The following is a 17,222-nucleotide window of genomic DNA, read 5'->3' on the forward strand; positions in this document are numbered from 1 at the left end:
TTATTTTTCTAACTGGGGAGAGCCACTTTCTGACAGCAGGTGCAAATGAATTCTCCACTGTTTTAAGGAGTGATTGGCCCAGGACAGGCAGAAAACTGGAAAACCTAATTAAACCGGGAGCTTGTGAGAGAAATGGAGTGGGGCGTTTGTTTGCTGGCCGCCAGCGGGTGTTAACTGTTCCCCAGAGGCTGAGGGCTCCTGCCAGAGTGGGCATGGGGGTTGGGGGAGGAGGAGCCACATGGGGTGACAGGGACCCCACCTGAGCAGCACAGGAAAAGGGGGTCTGGGGGCCTGGCCGCTGGGCTCACAGGCTGTTTTGGCTATGACTGTGGTCAGCTTTGGCCCTCAGTTTCCTCGTCTATAAGAGAGAGAGACTGAGGGCGGAGGGGTGGGCGGTACCAGAGAAGCGTCTTGCTTCGGGGTCAGACAGGTGTGGGTTGGATCCGGCAAACCTGCCACTCTGACGTGGGTCCAATTTATCAGCCCCCAGGAGAGAGCCTCCATGTCTTCTTCTCAAACACGGGACACAGCAGGGCTGGAGGGAGCCGGCACCCTCAAAGCTCTCTGCAGAGGTACCGCCCTGGCCGTGCTCAGCCGAGGGACTGGGTGGCCACCATGACCAGCAACCCCGGAGGTGTAAGGGCCAGCCATCCACTCCATTGTTTAGAGGCTGACGTCTTACCAGGAGGCACACCCTGCTTGTCCCAGGAGGGGGGCAGCAGCCTGGCCCAGAGAGGAGAGCAGATGGGGCACGGAAGAAAAAGCTGGACTTTCTGCCTCCCTTTGGGCCCCAATCAGACCAATGGGGACAAACAGGACCCTTGCCTGCCCATCCTCTTGGCTCACAGGTCCCGAGGACCTGGAGGCCACTCCTGTGGGACCACACAGTCCTCGAGGCCCCCGGCTGGCACGGCTGGCACCACTCCCTGCACTTGTTGGCTCCAGGGGCAGCCAGGCCCCCAGGCAGAGCCGCCCTCCATCACTCCTCGTGCAGATTAGAGCAGGATGGCCCCTCCAGTGGGCTTCGGGCGCCTCCGCAGGGTCCCTTGCCAGCACCCAACATGCCCACTGACTTCCTATTACTGACACCCCCAAGTCACTCAGCACCCCCCAGTCTCCTGCCTGTGCTGGGCAGATACATCTTGGCAAGGACTTTAATGCTTCTGGCTTCTATGTCTTCCAGGCAGGGCCTGCCCAGCCACCTGCAGTGGTCCCCGCCCCTCCCTGTCTCCTGTCACTGCCCACTTCCCTTCCTCTCTAGCACCTTCCCCTGGGCACATGTTCTGGAGGCTTCTGTTTCCAGAATCCTTTCCTCCTTCTAACATTCTGACCAAAAGGCAGGGCCCCTCCCTCCAGATGAAAGCCCCCCAGGAGACTGAGGAAGGGATCAGGGAGAGAAGGAGGCTGAGGACCCCTCGGGCAGCTGGCTGGGTGGGGACAGAGAGGAGAGTCCCCACAGCCTTGCCGGCCTGAGCCAGCTCTGCCTGGGGAGAGGATGCCTGGAGCTGGGGGCCACAGGAATGTCAAGGAGCTGCGTGCCTCAGCCTGGGTCCTCGAGGCATTCATGTGGATGCATGGGCTGACGGTGTCTCCCAAGAGCCTGACATTACCTCTCCGCTGTGCCCAGGCCACCAAGCTGGCCTGAGGATCATAGGAACATGAACGGACACCAGGGTTGGCCTGGGAGAGGCCAAGAGGGGACCCGTGTTCTCACCTCTATTTGATCTACTCTGGCCCTTGGTGTACCTACACCCTCTGCACCAGCCCTGTTCCTGGGGCCCCTGTGCAGGGACCCCCCCCATGTCCGTCCCACGGCTTCCAAAGCCCCAGCGGGCTGGTGCAGCCCCACTCACCTTTCTATCCCCGGAGCCCAGCAGCATTTCGACCAAACACTATCTTTTCGGCAATGACCTCTTTCTTATGTGGGCATTTGATCTCCCACCTTGTGTGTAAAATCCCAGGACACAAGACAGAGGGTACCCAAAAAAGCAGGTGCTCTCAGACCACGGTCCCCTGGCGGGACCCGACACCTGCTCTAGCCCTCAGACCTGAGGTTCTGTGAGGACCACCCAGCCCATGGCACCGGGTCAGGCTGGGACCCCGAGCGCACGGGTGCAGGCGGGTGCTGCCACAGGGCAGGGAAGGGCTCCCGATTTCCACCACAACAGCCCTTGGTGCTCTTGTCCCACAACCGGCTTCTCTCCAGCCTGGGATGGTAAACATTTTCAGATGCGCAGAAAGGCTGAAGGAGTCTGGGAGGGACACTGTCCGCCTGCCACCTCGATTCTAACCCTAACATTTCACTACACTTGCTCTTGCAGTCCTGCCCGTCCCCGCCCCTCGGGCCTCCACCCGCCGCTTCAGTGCTGGTCACGCTTTGAGCGCCAGCCGCAGACCCCCGCACGCCCCCCCAGATGCTCCGGCCCGTTCTTCCCCGACTATGGCTCAGATTTCATTTATAGTTCTTGTCTCTTCCTTTGAGAGAAAAATGTACACGCACTGAAATGCACAAATCCCAGACTGGATGAGTCTACAAACGCACACCCCAGTCAGCCCCGACCTAGATGCTGACCTTGACCTCCCCCACCAAGAGGCGTCCTCACCCCTTCCCAGGGGAAAACCTGTTTTAACTTTCCCCCACGGGTGATTCGTTCTGCCTCTTCTAGACCCTCTTGTGAACGGAACCGTGCTCCTCTGCGTCTGGCTTCTTCCACCGTATAAACACCGGGCTGGAGGCTCGTCTCTGTCCTTCTAGGTCTTCAGACGTACGTGCTCCTTTCCCACTGCTGCATAATATTCCCTGAATGAGTGTCCACAGTTCATCTACTGATGCCCCTGCTGATGGACACTTGGGTTGGTTCCATGTCTGGATAGAACTATTAGGAACATTCTTGGTTTCTTTCTTTATTTTTCCCAGAAACTATTTTCTCATTGCTTCTTTACGAACTGCTTTCTGAGTGGCTATAAACAGGTGGGGAAAGGCAAACTTCCCCCCCACTTCCTCTCGTGGCTGCTCCAGAAATGGGAGCAGCCCCAGGCCCCACACCACCGCTCTGCTGGGGGCCCTAACTCTGCACCATGTCACCCTCCACTTGTTAGGGCTGGCCCGTTCCAACTACGCTCCTGCAACACCCTGGCTTTCTGTGTCGGGGGAGGACAGCCACCCACTTCCCAGGACCGGTGAGGACCATGCCCCTCGACTGCCTTGTTCCTTCCTCCAGGAAATCACTTTACTCCAATCTTGGGGCCTTTTGGAAAGGGACACATGCCCCAGGAGCTACAGAAGGATAGGGACAATTCACCAACGCCCTCACCTCCTATCCTGCCTACAAATGTTATCGGGATGGTTCTAGCTATCTTCCTGCTTCTACCTCCCAGAGGTCATTACCCAACTGCAGAGAATGAGCTCTGCCAGGAGACAAGGCGATCCAGAGTCTCCTGGGGACGTGACACATTTGCTTAAGCGGACGGCCCACTCCATGGACGGGTTGACGCCGGTGCAACGGGCTGGATGTTTGAACGTGTGTCCCCCCCCCAGACTCATACGCGATGGTATCTGGGGGTGGGGTCTGGGAGGTGATTATGGTTCGATGAGGCCCTGAGGGTGGGGTCCCCTGAGGCCATCAGTGTCCTCTTTGGTAGGGCCCCGGTGCTCTCTCTGCCGTGGGAGCACGCAGCAAGAAGACAGCTGTTCCAAGCCAGCAAGCCGGCTCCCACCAGAAACCGTACCGCGGTCTTGGACCTCCCAGCCCCCAGGGCCGTGCGGACAGCTGTCTGCTGTTTAGGCCCGGTCGGCAGTGTTTGCTGACGCAGTCGGAGCGGAGACATCCGGCAGTCCTGAGCGTTTACTGAGTACCTTCATGTGGGGGCAACGTTCCAGGCGCTGTGGGGGACCCACGAAGCAGGGGACACAGACCCTATAAGCTAACAAGGCAGATGGGCGTGAACTTCCGCAGGAGGGCTTGCGGGAGCCTGCTGAGTGGTGAAGGGGGTCGCAGACCCACAGACGCTTACCTACGTCCATGCGCACCCACATGCGTTTAATAAAAGCAACAACACAGACCTCTTGAACGAACGAATTACCCACCTGTCAAAGAAAGGCCTTGGAGGATCTGCTCTGTTAGGAGGTCACCCCCGGGGGAGGGGGGGAGGGACGGGCACGTCCACGTTTCCTCCGACCTGCTCCCCTAGTGTGGAAATGCTCCGCCCGCTCAGCCTTCCTGCCCTCGAGGAGGCACGCGACTCTGCCGGAGAGACAGACAGAAACGCACACTCACGCGCAATGCAGGACGTCTGCCAGGCCCGCGACGGCTTGGATTCGAACCAGAAGGCAAGAGTCACCTGGAGAAGAGCGGGTCCTCTTGGGAATGGGGGACATGGAGGAGGGGGCACTTCTGCGGAGCTGCAAGGGAGAAGGAGGCGCGGCAGCAGAGCCCCACGTGGGCACGAGGGAAGGCAGGGGCGCAGGGACCCTCCAAGGAGTCCCGCACACAGGCCTTCATTTGGTATGAACACAAGCAACGGGGAATCATTCCTCTATTCGCTGACATCGTAGGAACACCGGCTGTGTGCCGGGCACTGGGCTGGGGGGAGACGCGCCCACGAGCTTGTCCACTGCACGGGCGCCAGCAGCTGGCATGTTCCCGCCGGCCTCCAACCCACAGCTCCAAGACCTTGCGAGGCGCGTTTGTCCCCAAGGTCTCTGCTGCCCCGTCAGAGATGTGGGGTGATGGGAGGCCAGTGGGGGTCAACAGCTATGTGTGGGCACAGCGATGGCCCCAGGGAGCACTCGGGGCACTGGCGATTTTCAGACCCTGTTGCCGTGGAGAGAGGCGCCTCCAGAGAGGACAGCTCAGGACAGCAAGGCTAGTCCACCAGCACAACCACGGAAGGAAGTCACACAGCACAGACCCTCACCCTGACCCGGGAGGTGCTGCAGAGTGTCCAGGAGCGAGTTCATCCCCGCCTCGGGCTCCCAGACCCCAGACACCAGGATGCAGGACAACGTGGCCAAGTGAGTGCCTAACGCACAGATAACAACCAGAATGATAACAGGTTAACCTGAGCTGATAAAATAATCACCATCATTTTTCTTGAGTTAATGGTCTTTCCTGTCAAGTAATTCTTTTTTTCTTTTAATTTATTGAGGTGAAATTAACCATTTTAAAGCAGACAATTCCGTGGCAGTCGGTACCTTTACAATGTGGCGCGCTACCCCGTCTGGAGACATTTCCACTGCCCCACAGTAAGACCCCTTACCTTTCAGGCAGTTCCCCCCAAGGCTCTCCCACCTCTGCCTGGCCCCCGCCCCAGCCAGCACCACCTCCGTCTCTGCGTCCTTGCCTGTTCCGGTTTCCTCATGGAAAAGGGTCGTCCACGGCGTGCACTTTTGAGTCTGGCTTTCCTGCACAGACGTTCTCAGGGTTCTTCCACGTGTAGGGGGATCTTTACCCCTTTTGATGTCCGAACGCCCCTCCTCCATAAGGAGACACCACGGTTTTTCCTCGCCCGCTGATGGACATGTGGGTGGCCCACGAATGAGACGCTGTGGGTGTCCACCTCTAGGGCAGTATCTGTTCTCAGTTTTGAGAAGGTGCACATCTAGGAGTGCAGAGCTGGGTCATACGGCATTTCTGTTCCTGGCTTCTGGAGGCGTCATCACTGTTTTCCAGAGCGGCCGCACCACGTTACGTTCCCACCAGGAGCGCACGGAGCGGCACGCGGAGTATTCTGATTTCCCCCATCCTCCCCAGCACTTGTTACTACCTGTTTATTTTTATCCTAGTGGCTCATAAAGTGGCTGCCAACAAACTCTCCAGGTACTTGACCTTCCAAAAACCGTCAGTGGCGCGCAGGGGCCGCTGGCACAATGCCTCCTGCCCATATGGAACATCCTAAGCAAGCAATGAAAAGCAAAAGGGCAGGGAGCCAGGAAGTGTCATGTCTAAAACCCCAGAGCAGGTGGACTCTCGACCCGGAGCCGGCAGCCGGGGCTCAAGCCCCCTCCCCAGACAGGGCGGGCTGGACCTTGGAGCCCCATCTCCTGGTGTTGGCCTGGGGCTTGTGGGTTTGGGGTGACTTGTCACATGGCAAGACATCACTAACACACAAGCCCAGGTGAAGCGGCACCTCCTGCCCAGGGCCGTCCCCGACTCCGCACACAACGCCTCGTGCCTCCGCTGGCCTGTGGGCTACTGTGGGCCCCCCGGGGCGGGGCTACCACCACTGGCTGCTGCGTCCCTGGTAGCAGGCAGATTTCCTCCTCCCAGATACGAGCAGGGGTAATAGGCACCACCAGGGTGCGTCTTCCCACGCCTTGGGCACCTGGCACCGCCTGGCAGCATCTCACGGCGTCTGTGTATCACTGTCCTGCTCCCTGATAGCTTCCCGCGTGTGTTCTAGCTTCTGAACCCATGGAAGCGTCCAAAGGCATCTGGGCCGGGGGAGCGGGGCACCTTACAACACGGCACTGGTTAAAACACAGATGCCCAAACCACCTCCCCACCCCTGTACTTGAATCGCCTACAGTTAACCCGAGGCCCTCTTGGGCCCAGGACCTTTGCACACGCTGCCTCCTCAGCACAGAACATTCATGTCGTGGAGACAACCCAGCCTCCAGGCACCGGCTCTGGGGGCTCTCTGACCTCCCTCCAGGCCAGATCAGGGGTCCCTCCCCAAGAGTCCCCTCTCCTGGCCCCTCTTCCCCTGTCCTGCAGCCGCCCACCTGCTTGCCTGCAAGTGTGTGTGTGGCCCCACACCCTTACCCACCCGACGAGGCTGCAAATCCTCGAGGGCAGGACCAGAATCAGCCTCTCGTGTGTACTTCCATCTCCTATGGTGCTCTGACACAGAGCTTTCATTCACCAACAAGTAGTTACTGAGCACCAACTGTGTGCCAGGCCCACGGAGGAGCCAAGCTGGAGCCCCCCGGCCTCCCATCCCCACCAGCTTCCCACCGCGGCACCGAGCCACAGGCAGAGAAGGGAGGCCACCTCTGCCCCGTCGTTCAGCTGCTCGAAGAGAAAAGGAAATTGGGCATTTTTCCAAAGGCTCTGCTGATTTTTAAGAGAATAAGGGAGGGAGAACGGCCTGAAAATCTCTCTTGCAGATGGAATTTTTTAAAAGGTAAGAGAGACCAAAACAAAAACCCAGACCAGCCCAGACCATCATGGTTGGGGAGGGCTGCCCGCGCGTTCCCCCTCCTGGTCCAGGTGTTGTGTGAGACGTGTCCTCCTCCAACTAAAGCAGGGGGTGGGGGGCGGTGGCTGTGAAGGCTGTGCGCTCTCAGATTCCCAGCCTGGAGTCCGAGTCACCCTGAAGGAAGGTGCTCAGTCTCTGAGTGAGAGGCCAGTCGGGTCTGGTTCTCCTTTAAAACCTGCCGCAGCCGTGAGGCACTCTGAACCCCCATCGCCCAAAAGTTGGGTGCGTGGTGGGGCGTGGGGAGAAACCGTAGCACAGAGTGACTCCCGCCCCTCGGTCCTCAGAACAGCCCGGGAACCTGTAGGAAGGGCACCAACAGCTCCCCCCTCGCACCCAGAAGTAAGGACAGCCGGCCTCCTCCTCTCCCCCCGTGTGGCCGATGGCACCTCGGAAGCAGGTGCTCACCTAGAGTAGGGCAAATCCAAGGCCGGGGGCAGGGAGGGGAGGGGCAGGGAAGCAGGCTCTCAGCGCTGGCAGAGCCACAGCCACGGGAGACCCAAGACCGGCTGCTTCTCTTCCTTCTGCAGGCCCACCCCTAGGTGTGGGGAGTGCAGGGCGCTGGGCAGCCAGCAGGACCCCCACCCGGGAAGCGTTCACACCTGCACGTCCGGCCTGCGCCAGCCTCCCAGGCCCCGGCCTGCAGCCACTTGCTCTGGCTTCCACAGGGCACACGGCTGCTGTACCATCTGCGGCACAGCGGCGGCCCTGGGCCCCGTGCCCTCGGCAAGTGGCCCTGCCAGCCCCGCGTGGGCTGCAGGCAGAGATGCTAGGACCTGCCCAGCTGCCCTGAGCAGGTGGCCAGGGGCTCTGGGGAGCAGGTGTGGTGGGCACAGAGGGGCGATCTGAAGCTATGCAACGGGGCAGGCAGGACGGTGTCCCCTTTGCTGGGGCACGCACTGGGCGGGGCAGAGAGGTAATGCAGGCTGGGTTTGGGCAACCTTGCCTAGTGGCTCTGCCCAGGGCCTGCTGCACCCCACAAACACCCAGGCCCCCTGCCTAAGCCCCCTAGGGGTCCCACTCCTGTCCACAAGAGGGCGTTGCCGGCAGCATTTTCTAAGAAAACGCAAATCAGCAATGGCCTTGCTGAGGAATGAGAGACCAAAAAAAATCACCATAAACAAAATGTCTGTCACCATGGAGACCATTAAAAATAGCTTGCCCACCCTACCCCCTTCTTCCCGGGTAATGTACAGCTGAGAGCCTTCACACCACATTATTATTACTTTTTAATGATGGATAATCTCCTTCCCATAGGAAGACGGATCAGCGCACAGAAGTTTCCGAACGGAGCCCGGCTTTACGATGCATCTCCCCCGAGCTGCTGAAGGTGGGCCGTGCGTGGGCTACAAGCTTCCGGCGTGGTCAACCCCGTCTGTTCCTCCTAGTCTCCCCGTCCGTCCGTCTGCCTGTGTGCTCCGAGGTCACGCGTGGATCCCAAGAATGCAGACAAGGGAGGCTGGGCCTGGCGGGGCTGAGGGCAAGTGGTGCCCTGGAGAGGGCGCGAGAGAAGAGGTCGGTCCCGGGGAAGAACCAAACACCACCAGTTCTGCTGGAGAGCAGCCGGCTCTGGTCTCCGCTCCCGCGGGCAGCGATGCGGTGGCATCTGTCCGCCTGGCCAGGCACCTCCTAGGAGGAGCAGCGGGATGACTGGCTGGGCTGGCCGTGGGCCTGGGAGGGAGCCAGGGCTGCAGGAGAGGCCGGCGTTATCCCACCCTCCACCCCCAGCGGGCTTCCCAAGCCCGATTCCCACCCACTACCAGCATGCGCCAGCAGCCTCTGCAGCCCACCACCTCTTACGGGTGAATCAACCCCCATAAAATCCTATCCGCTGGGCTGCAATGTCACCAGCAGTGATCAGAGTCTGGGCACTCAGGTGACTTCGGAGACCACTCAGAACCCCAGGTCACACCTGTGAGGCCCGCCAAGCCTCTGCCTGGCCTCATGCCCCACAAAGTAGGACAGAACTTTTACACTGTCTGGAAAGCCCAGGTGGGTTCCAAAGAGACAAACCCCTAACTCACAGAATTCTAGCCGCGGAGGGGAAGGAGGTGCAGTGGGGCGCGGGCGATGGAGGGATCTCCTCGGGGGGCCGTCTACAGGTGCTGAGGGCAGGAGGGAGCCACACCGAAGACCCCAGAAGGAGCTCTCCACCCCCGGGAGCCAGCCCCTCCCGCCTCCCGGGACGCAGAGATAGGACAGAGGGCTGTGGTGGTGCGGAGAGGCCAGGGGCTGGGGGCATTGGGAGGGAGGGCTTCAGTTTGGAAAGGTGAAGAAAGTTCTGGAGGCGGACGCTGGTGATGGTGGCCCAACAACGTGAGTGTATTCAACGCCACTGAGCCTCACACTTAGAAACGGTGAAAATGGTCATTTATGTTATGTATATTTCACCACAATTTCTTAAAAAGGAAGAAAGTCTCTAGGACGCCCCGTACATGGCACCCAGCGAGGGGTCAGCGGCTGATTCTCCCTCCCTACACACACACACACACACACACACACACACACACACACTGTCCAGTTTTCCACGCTAAAAGTCAGCCAAGCTCTTTCTACAGCAAAAGAAGGGGACCTGCCCCCGAGTCTTTCTCCACCAGATAACCTAGTGCAGCTTTGGGAGAAGGACCCCTGCTGTGCCCGGCCGAGCTGACAAGAGGAGGCTTTTGGGAGCAAGAGCCGCTCAGCGCTGCTCACCTGGTACAACCAAGGGGCACACGGTGTGGACCAGCCAGGCGCTGCCCACAGACGCCCACACGCACGGCGGGCAGCCGGGCGTGTGGCTCAAGCCCCCACCAGCAACCCAGCTCTGGGCAGTGTCAGCAAAGATCCAGAGAGGCCCTCCAAGGGGACAGACCTGAACTAAGACGGGGAGAGATGGGAAGGGCTATGCCAGGTGTCCACAGCGTCCCCGAAGTCTGGTGACATTGCACCCTGCTCAGAAGGAGACCTGAGTGAGAAGTCCCCCCGCACAATGCAGCACGGGGTCTGACGGAGGGTGCAGGCCTGAGGGCCATGATCTGGCTCATCGGGGACGCAGGGATGTGTCGGGGCGGCGGGTTAAGGCTGATGCACATTTCTCCGTGCTGACTCGGCTCAGGTCACAGCCCGGTTCCCGACACTCCGGCTCTGATGTGCAGCAGTCACACCCGGTCCGCCAGACAAACAGATCGGACGAGCCCCCGCCCACGGTGGGTGATCTGGCTACTGGGGCCGAGGGACTGGATGGACCACACATCCCCCGTCCTCTGATGCCCTGAATTCACTGACCCATTAACCCACCATCTCCCTCTTCCTCACACCACCGCCCTGTGTCTATGGGCTGCACTGCCATGTGTGTGTCCCCGTGTGTCCACATGTGTGTGTGTGCGCACACGTGCGCGCAACCCTGTGTCTCAGCCATATGCTGCTGTCACTTTAGATGCTCGCTGGGATGATGTCCCCTCCCTGGGAGGCCTCCCCTGGTGACAGCACGCAGTTCCATCTACACTGTAAACCATCCACAGGGAAAGCAAACGCGGCAGGCACCCCACAAACACAGAATGCTGTCACCAACCCCCCTTCTGCGCTGCCCGTCTTCCTCCTACAAATGGCAGCAGAGGCATTTCCAGAAAGCTACGGCTGTCCCAGAGCGCCAGCACGGCCGGGACCCGTGTGAATGCAGGTTTCGTGGACAACGTCAGACCGGACCCTCGGAAGAGCCCAGCAAGCAACACGCGTGTGTCGGCTGTTAACGACGGAGGCCTGTCTGTGAGCGTGCACATGTACACACGCGTGTGCCCGCTATTAATGACGGAGACCTGTCTGTGAGCGTGTGCGTGCACGTGTACACACGCGTGTGCCGGCTATTAATGACAGAGGCCTGTCTGTGAGCGGGGCGTGTGCGTGTGCACACATGCGTGTGTGCACGGAATCCAGTGGCAGCCTGTGGCTCCTCGCACACAGCGCGTGCAGCTCTGCCACTTCAAGCCTCATGGTCTTAGGGAAGCCCCCTAACCTCTGACCCTTGGTGTCTTCATCTCCCGTGGGGACAGGCGACTCACCCCATCCTCGCCCCGCACAACCCCCTCAGGGAGTGACTGTGAGGGTCAGATGTGTTGGCAAGCACAAAAGCATTTTGGAAAAGAAGACTAAGCATGCGAAGGAATGCAAAGGCGTGGCTGTTCTTGTGCGAGTCTGGGTGCCCCTGGCGCCCCAGCCCCTTCCGGTAGTGGACTCGCAAGGGATTAGCAGGTGTGTCTCCTTTTAGGCAAATCTGATGTTTAGAAGATGTGAAGCGGCTGATGACTCACTTCACAAACTTTCCCTTAAGGTGGAAAGAGAACGATCCCAGGTGCATTCTAAATATCCTGCCATTTAAAAAAATAACCTGTTTATCTACAAGGTTTTTCAGAACATAGACGCAGCACGGGGTCAGGGACTGACGTCAGAACACCCCAGCCAGCTGGCGGCCGGTGGGAAAAGAGGGGGCCGGCGTCTCCAGGACGGCCCTGGCAGGGTCCCCTGGCAGGCACGAAGAGCCCCTTGGCGGTCTCGCCCCCAGCCCTTCCAGTCCCTCTCCTGCCTCTCAGGAGGTCTCTGGGGAGGAGGGTCTCCAAGGGCAGAGCAATTCTCAGGCTGGCCCAGGAGAGCAGCGTGGCCCCCCTCTGCCGCCAGACTTTCCTAGACAGCGCCCCCCGTGCCTCTTCTACTGACTGACTTTAATCCGTATTTTTCAGCTTCAGGTTCAGTAAACCTGAACCTTGAGGACACCGTCTCTGAGCTCTGTGAGTCCTTCCAGCAAATCACTGAACCTAAGAGTGATTTTGGAACTCCTCGAACTCGAAGCTGCTGTCAGAAGTGAGGGTCGCCTACTGTGGACAGCTGCCGCTCAGCCCTGCAGATCGAGGCCCCCGTCCTGCTGGCCAAGCCCCAGGGACCTCTCCAGGCCCGCGTGCCACCCCCGTCCAGTGACATCACCATCCAGACCCTTGGCTCTGAAGAAAAAGCTCAGTGTAAACAGCCCACGACTGGAAGTGACAGAAAATGCCTTGTTCAGACGTGAAGCCACAGGTGCCACCCACACACGGCTGGCACCAGGACACCGGGCAGGGAGGCCACCAATGCCAAGGACATGGAGAATGCAGGTTCTCATCCCAACAAGGGGATTCAAGGACTTCCAAACCCTGTGCAGGCCACACAGACCCAGTGAGACAGCGTGGCTTCAGCATGTGGCCCCAGGCAGCCACCAGCGTGCTCTCTCCTCCTCCTTCCTGGGGTGGGGCAGGGGTACTCATCTGAGGCCGGAGGAGGGGAAAGAGAAGAAAGTAAGAAGAAGACCCAGGAGAGAAAGTCTGCAGGACCCCAGAGAGGGAGGCCCACGAGGCCAGGCAGGCTGTAAGGACCTGGGCTCAGCTCTCCCTTTCTCCCTAGAGCCTCACCCCTGCGGCCGCCACCCACCCTTGGCCACACCCCCCTCTGCACCCCTTCCCCTGACAGCATTTTGGCTGCTCCCCACAGAATCACAGGTGCATCCCCCACACACAGGGCTGGAATAATGAAAAACTAAAGGAAGCAGAAAGCACGCCACTTTTCAAAGTGATGTGTCCAAGTGGAGCCACATACCCCCATTTTATTGGGGTGTGTTGCCTGGACCTCAGGCATGGGGCTCTCCCGCGGGCCCCTCCCGCCCCCATGGGGGGCTTGGTGTGGGCAGTAAGCTGTCCAGACCCCACTCCACCAATGGTTACGCTCATCATGGATCCATCAAAGGCCACGGCCACCCTCGGGGGCCGAGTCGGGCATGGAGCCAGCTCTGCCCCATCAGCAGGACCGAGGAGGGAGTGTGTCTGCTGTCAGCTCTGCGGAGACGGGCCACCCGGGAGGGAGCCGGCGGGGAGACAGCAGGCCTGCGGAGGCCTCAGGCATGCATCAGCACCGGCCTTGCTCTGGGCGAGGCTGGTGTGGAGCCCGGGGGATTCCAGGGGGAAGGGGTGGCCAGGGAGGCCGGGGATCAGTCTCGGAATCCCTCTGAAGACAGGGAGGCCAAAGGAAGCCGGGGCGAGCAGCTGAGAGCAGGCTGGGGTGCCACCAAGGGCTCGTCCCAGCAGCAGCGGACGCAGACGCCCGGTTTCCTTCCACAGCCACTGGCCGTCCTCGCTGCCGACCTGGTCAGGACGCCTGCCCCTGCAGCACGTGTTCCAGCCCCCTTGACCTTGTCCAGCCTCCCTGCCCCGGGGGTGGCAGTCCTGCTGGCTGTGCAGAGGGCGTCCCGGGGTGGACGGTAACCCCAGCGGCTGCAGATGACTCCACCCGCCCAGGGTCCTTGCCCCTCCCCACACACCTGTCCATGCAGCCGTCAGGCAGAAGTACAGCCCTGGAAAGGTCCCCGGCGCCCAGCACTCGGGCTGGTCTACTCAGGCCAGCGGGACACGGGAGCCTTTGCCAGTGTCACAACTGCACACGGGAGTACAGCTGCTCCCCTATCTGGGCGCCCGAGCCAGGAACCGGGCTCCCCCAGCTCCTCTCCCTCCATCATCACCTGCTGTGGACTGAACTGTCTCCCCAAAATTCTTGTGCTGTTGCCTGCAGGGTCAGTATTTGGAGAGGGGCCTTTGGGAAGGTAATTAAGGTTGACTGAGGTCACAAGGGTGGGGCCCTGACCCAGGAGGATTAGTGTCCTTGCAGGAAGCAGAGGGAATGCACAGAGGGAAGGCCACGTGGGGACATATGGCTGTCTCGTGCACACATTCCCTCACAAGCACTCTTACACATCCATGCACACAGGCACTTATTTCTTTGAGGCTATTTGTCCAATGGTTCCACAAAGGCGGCTGGTGGCTGGAGCACGTGACCCAGGACCCAGTGCTGAGCCTGCTAGCCGTGGCAGATACACATCCCCTGATGTGGCTGCTGTGGCTGTTCAAGGACCACTGTGTCCTGCAGGGCCCCCAGCGGCAGCAATGCCACCCCTCCTCCTGTGGCGGGAGTCCAGGTTACGTGTCCCACCTGGCCTGAACACAGGCGGCTGCCTTGCACCCAGGACATACCCCTGCCCTCCTCCCCACCCCGTCCCCGTAGGAGCCGCTCCCCCATGGAAACACTGCACGGACTACCCTGTATCCACAGTCATGCTGGGAGCCCCAGCTGAGCTGGAGGGACACCTGGGACACCCGGGGACACCTATCACTGTGTGAGGCATGGGAGGAGCACGCACCATGGGGAAGCTGTGGGGACTGGTGGTGGTTCTCCCATACAGCTCCCCTGGCACCCTGAGAGCCACCCTCTAGGACTGTGGCCACCCACAGCCCACCTCTCATGGCCCACTCCTTGGCCACCATCTGGGGCCATCCCCAGCTGGCCTCAACTGTCCCTTTGTCCCCCCTACAGGGCTCCATTCCCCCCACACCACACCCAGAGGCCTGGCCGGGCTCCTGTTCACCCAAATCTCCCCTTGTTTTAGCAAGACCCACTCACAGAAGCCTCTCTGGTGGGCTTCACGATCAGGGAGCGGGTTCCCTCCCAACGCGGTGACACCATCATCCACAGAACCCTTAGTGTGACCCATGACGTGTCAGACCCATGGGGGTAGCTGATGGTTCCTGGAACCAGGAAATGCTCCCATGTCCCGAGTTCCCACCAACTCTCTCCCACCTTCCACCTCTGCCTGCCAGCAGCTCTCCCCCGGGGCTCTCCCCCAAGCGACAGTCCCCTTCCACTGTGGAGGCCACCAACCCTCATGCCTGTGACACACACACACACACACACACACACGCACGCTCCAGGGACGGTGGCCAGTGCCTGCTCCACAAGCACACCAAGGCCGGCAACTTTGCCAAACCGTGTGGTATGGAGTAGGAGGCCAGTGGCCGTGCGGCTGGGTTCTCACAAGCAGGGCCTGAGGCACCCAGCCTGACCAGTGAACAGAGATGGCCTCCCGGGGCCCCACCCCACGTCAGCCTCCTCCTGGGCACCTGCCACGTGGGGACCAGGACCTCCATTTCACAGAGGACAGACTGAGGCTGGGAGGGTCCCAGTCTTGGGTCACATGCTTTGTGAGTGGGAGCCAGGGCTGGACTCCAGCTCTGTCTAGGCTCCAGAATTCATGATACCTGCTTTTCTTTTCTTTTTTTTTTTCTTTCAGGAGGAAAGGGACGATTTAAAAATTCAACGTTGCCTTTGATCCTTGTGATCCACCGTGGCCCAGTGCATGGATTCCCAGCGTTGGCCCAGGGGCTGGGTGTTTCGTCCGCTCCCGGGAGCCATGTGCACCAACTGGGTCTCCCCAGCCTGTACCCAGATGTCGGGGTGCTTCTGGCTTTGAAGCTGGTGTTTGGTTTCAGCCCAGCTGCTGGGAGAGCCAGAGGTTTTTTTGTTTGTTTGTTTGTTTGCAAAGGTAGGATGGAATCAGGAGCATGAGCCTGTGTGAAACATCTTCTGAGAGGAAAAAAAAAAAAACGAGAAAAAAGTGGACAACAGCGGCTCAAGCGTATGGTGCCTGAAACCATTCACCGCACCAGCAGATGAAAAGCCACGTCCACACCAAGGAGACTTTCCAACCCATGGTTTATTTTACTGTCCTTCTGAAGGGGCTCTTAATCAGAAAGGTGATTTCAAAATCTAATACGCTTTCGAAAGTACGTTTGTTCCTACAGTATAAATATGAGTTACCCCATTCGATTCTCAACAAGTATTATTTTTCATCTGCCAACAGACTCCCTTGGAAGAACACAGGGCACGAGGTCAGCACCAGCGTGCGGACACACGCACAAGGCACTACGCCCGGACCGCTGCCCGGGCATCAGCCTGCGGACTCACTTTTGCCGGAAACATGGCGGCCACATGTCAAAGATCAGAAATCACTTGAGATCTGTAGCCAGAAGGACAGCTGGAAATTCCATCAAATCCAAGAATCGCTCTCTATGGCCATGTAGAAAGACTGAGTCAGGCCTGAGCCCGTGATCACAAGTGTGAGCCCACGAGCACGAGGGACGAATTCTGGGCCCCGATGACAGGAAGCATGAAACAGAACCGGTTGGAACACACAGGGGATTCTCGTTATTTGGGGAACTTAGGCTCTACAAAGTCGCCCCAGACAGAGTTGGCAAATGGCAAACACGAACCACCATCCTGGGCAAACACGGACTCAGGGTCCTACAGGCCTCTGGTCAGAGTTTTGTCCCCTCGTCAGTAGGCGGCCACCTTTTCACCATGTCTAAGGGTCATCCGCATTCTTGTCCAGCCGTCACCCAATCTTCCCCGACCCCGGGCGCCCACCGCTCTACTGGCAGTCTCCGTGAACTCAGGGACTCTAGGGACCTCACGGAACAGCAGTCCTATCGGATTTGTCCTTTGGTGACAGGCTGGCCACTCAGCACCATGTCCTCCAGGCCCACCCATGTGGCCAGTGACAGGATGTCCTTTCTTCTCAAGGCCGAATAACATTCCACTGTGCGGATGGACCACCCTGAGTTCATCCATCCCTACGTGGAGGGACTCACATCTCCTCAAGACCCCACTTTCAATTCTTCTGCAGAAGTGGAATGTGGAGCACTGGGTGTTTTGTTTTCTCTTCCCAGGAGCACCCACATGGAGCCTCACTTCTTGGGCCACCAGAGCCCACTCAGCTCATTGCGGGGCTGTTCACGAGCATGCCGGGCTTCTAGGACGGCGAGGAGTCTGCCTGCGTTTGCTGCCAGGACATTCATTAAAGTGGTCACTCATCGGCCTTTATTCACATGTAACCTGTTTGGCTCCAAAACACTACCTTATTTGTTTGAAGTGGAAATAAAGGATAATTAATTAATCTGTTAATTATTCTTCCCTCCTTTCGACGAGCGCTGGTATCAAAGGCCCCGTGTCCCAGATGTGAAGGGAACAGATTCATTTACTGATGAGGAACCAGGGAGATGCCCTAAGGCAGGGGAAGGAAAAAAATAGAAAAGCAAGCGTGGTACAAGCTTTCCAAAAGAGACCTAATTGGAATGATCCTAGAAATTCCACCGGCTCCTCTTCTACGAGAGACAAGTAGGTCTGTAGGACAGGCCCCA

The sequence above is a fragment of the Enhydra lutris genome, unplaced genomic scaffold (assembly GCF_002288905.1).
Source record: "Enhydra lutris kenyoni isolate GAN:26980312 unplaced genomic scaffold, ASM228890v2 scaffoldscaffold75, whole genome shotgun sequence".
Lineage (NCBI taxonomy): Eukaryota > Metazoa > Chordata > Mammalia > Carnivora > Mustelidae > Enhydra > Enhydra lutris.